The sequence below is a fragment of the Bactrocera dorsalis genome, chromosome 1 (assembly GCF_023373825.1).
Source record: "Bactrocera dorsalis isolate Fly_Bdor chromosome 1, ASM2337382v1, whole genome shotgun sequence".
Classification (NCBI taxonomy): Eukaryota; Metazoa; Arthropoda; class Insecta; order Diptera; family Tephritidae; genus Bactrocera; species Bactrocera dorsalis.
This window is the reverse complement of record NC_064303.1, coordinates 58,647,023-58,650,531: the sequence shown is the minus strand read 5'-3', so window position 1 is coordinate 58,650,531 and position 3,509 is coordinate 58,647,023. Positions and strand designations below refer to the sequence as shown.

The window sequence follows — 3,509 nt, the reverse complement described above, 5'->3', positions numbered from 1 at the left end:
TCCTCTTCTTCTAGTCTTCCAACTGGCTGGCTTCTTCGTTTCTTTCTTTTTGAAGTTACACTTTTTATACGAGTTCGGAAAAGGTTGCGATAGATTCAGGTTGCGCAACCTTGCTCAATATGAATTTAACGCAACCTTGTCTGCGAAGATGTTCGAACAGCAAGCGAAGCGGTCACAATCGGCGATCGTTTCTTTCGGCACAGCTCGGCTTTTCTACCGACAACACAATGTTGCCATGCTTATGCTGTTGTTGTTTTTGTAGAACAATATTTCAATTTTTGGTTGGTGACATATTCACATGTGTGCGCATATGTATGTTTGTATGCTTGTGCATTATTGAAGTTATAGTTCTTTTTCTTTATATTGTCTTTCATTTCTGAGAATTCTCAACTATTTTATGTGACTTTTGTTTGAAATACTCTGCGTTGGCCTTTGAAAAATTAAGACTATACTTCACAGAATCATTTCTGTGTGTCCTCATTTCCATTTTTGGAAATCGACCCGCGATGACGAGGTATATCGTTTTATCTGACAGCGTGAGGTTTAAGAAGTTCATTTCTAATTTTGTCTTGTGGCATATTAGAAATGATGTTTCTTCGAAAATCGTTCGCTTACAACGGATAAAACGACTTCTGAGTGGTGATTTTAATGAATAAATTCCTTTTGGTTGAAATACTCTGCGTTGGCCGTTGAAAAGTTAAGACTATAGGATCATTCATTCCTTTCATTTCTTCAAAAAAAATTGACGACCTTTAGAAATATGCATATTTCCATTATTTCGTTGTCATTTCCATATTCGTAGCAATAGAATTTCTATGGCATAAGTAAAGCAATGGCCTCCGATTGTCACCCCTTGCCGCTGTAGCAGCTTCGCCTACAAACATGCGTAAATATGTATGTATGTATACGTATGATCGTGAATACATATCGACGCAGATTTTTACGAGAAGCACCAGAAAGTTGTGCAATTTATGATTTTTAGCTTTTGCCATCGTCGCGAAAAGACGTCTTGTTGGCAAAGGCATGCTCAGGGAGATGTTACGGCCTCTGTTTTTATGAATGAAGCGAGATCGCTTGTGGAATTTGCGCCTGCGTTCATGAATGAAATCGTTTTTGTTGTAAAATTTACTACACTTGTTCTTCGCCAATTTGGCTGCCATATTGACTTGTGAAGATCAAGTTTTTGTCGGTGACATATTCATATGTGTACGCATATGTATGTTTGTATGCTTGTGCATTATTCGGCAATGTACGCAAATATATGTACATAAGGGTGTGCCATTCTGAGGCAACCTTTTTTTTCCAACTGAAAAACAGGCTCAAAACTTTCGAAAATGTGTAAAAAAAATCAGTCAAAAGATGAGCTCTTAATATTAATATTAAGAGGTGCCTCTTTCAAATTTTCTGTTTTCCATATAAATTACATGGAAAAAAATCATTTTTTTTTGTGGTGGTTATTGTGCGGAGGTTTTATATGTGCCCCGATGGCTGCCAGTAGGGATGGGAAACTCGATCCCGATTCTACTCGAGAATCGAGTTTTCACGTAAAATAATCGATTTTTCGAATGTCAAGAACCGATTCTTAATCGACTTCGACTACTGGAGATCGATTCCGAAAAATCGATTATTTTACGAGAAAACTCGATTTTCGAGTAGAATCGGAATCGAGTTTACCATCCCTACTGGCAGCTATCGGGGCACATATAAAACCTCCGCACAATAACCACCACAAAAAAAAATGATTTTTTTCCATGTAATTTATATGGAAAACAGAAAATTGGAAATAGGCACCTCTTAATATTATCATTAAGAGCTCATCTTTTGAGTGACTTTTTTTTACACATTTTCGAAAGTTTTGAGCCTGTTTTTCAGTTGGAAAAAAAAGTTGCCTCAGAATGACACACCCTAATGCACATATAAGTATATATGAATGTATGTTGACTTGCATGCGCGCACATGTAATAAGTATATTGATAAGTGATGAAAATATGATTTCAATTTCTGAACGCGCACATGCGTTTACATACTCTTATATGAGCATGTGCAGATACGTAAGATAGGATAGAAGATGTATGCCTTTTAACATCGTATACTATACAAATAAATATTTTTCTTATGTATATGTATATTGCTGTGATAAATTTAATTTCTATTAGTAAGAAAAATATTTATTTGTATAGTATACGATGTTAAAAGCAAAAAATTAAAAATTTATTCTGTCGAGATTCGAACCTGGGGTACTCGTAGCATCTTGACTTTCCAAGCGCTTACCACCAACACCACCATTGACACTTAGGTTGCGCTGACTTAAGTATGGTTTGGTTATGCATGTAAGAAACATACGATGGTTCTAATAATTTTGTTTAAGTATAGAAATATGCTTTTGTAGAACATTTGCTTTCGCAAACATACAGACAAATGTGCAAACGACATAATATATGTATGTATGATTGCTTCGCATTTTGCTTCTACGCCGGTCAAATTTCTATACGAAAATCGGCTGAAATGTGTGAGAAAATAAAATGGTCAACTAGGGCAAATAATTTTTAAAAATTTATTGACAATTAAATATAAATGAAAATACATGTAAATTTACTTAAATTTATTTAAATTTATTGAAATTTCGTTTCGCATTTTGCGGCACATTCAAATTAATTAATATAAGTAAAATTCACGACTTAACCCGCACACGTCTTATTCGCGCAAAATTTCCAACTTTATGAAAAGTGGCGCAATTATTGACACTTCAATTTTATGTAAAGTTTAAAACATATTTACATATGAATATATAATATATTTGATTTTGACGCAATTATTGACACTTGTCAATTTGCCCAATATATTAGTAGGAGTAAGCTCAATACTTATTTACATATGATATATACAAAGAACATGTAAGAAGAAGATTTTTACTTAATATGTAAATATTTATTTGATTTTGGCGCAATTATTGACACTTGTCTTAATATACAAAATTGGGCCAAAACGAAACAATGAAATACATAATTACTTTTGCATGTCAATATGGAAATGCCGACGGCAAAAGGCAAAGGCATATATTGCACATACATACAAGCGATTTCTTGGTTGAAAGCAAAAATTGAAGCATGAGAAATTGAAATGCCGACGGCGAAACGAAATTGCTTACATTCGTACATTGCGTATGAATCATGAAAATATCATCATAATGTTTAGGTAAATCTTTTATATAGGGTGATTTTTTAAGAGCTTGATAACTTTTTTAAAAAAAAAAACGCATAAAATTTGCAAAATCTCATCGGTTCTTTATTTGAAACGTTAGATTGGTTCATGACATTTACTTTTTGAAGATAATTTCATTTAAATGTTGACCGCGGCTGCGTCTTAGGTGGTCCATTCGGAAAGTCCAATTTTGGGCAACTTTTTCGAGCATTTCGGCCAGAATAGCCCGAATTTCTTCGGAAATGTTGTCTTCCAAAGCTGGAATAGTTGCTGGCTTATTTCTGTAGACTTTAGACTTGACGTAGCCC

At 34.2% G+C, this 3,509-nt stretch overlaps 1 pseudogene; it reads left to right on the top strand.

The window, feature by feature from the left end:
- The first annotated feature begins 442 nt into the window (after positions 1–442).
- Positions 443–641, top strand: LOC125775869 (small nucleolar RNA U3; annotated as a pseudogene).
- Positions 642–3,509: the final 2,868 nt, after the last annotated feature.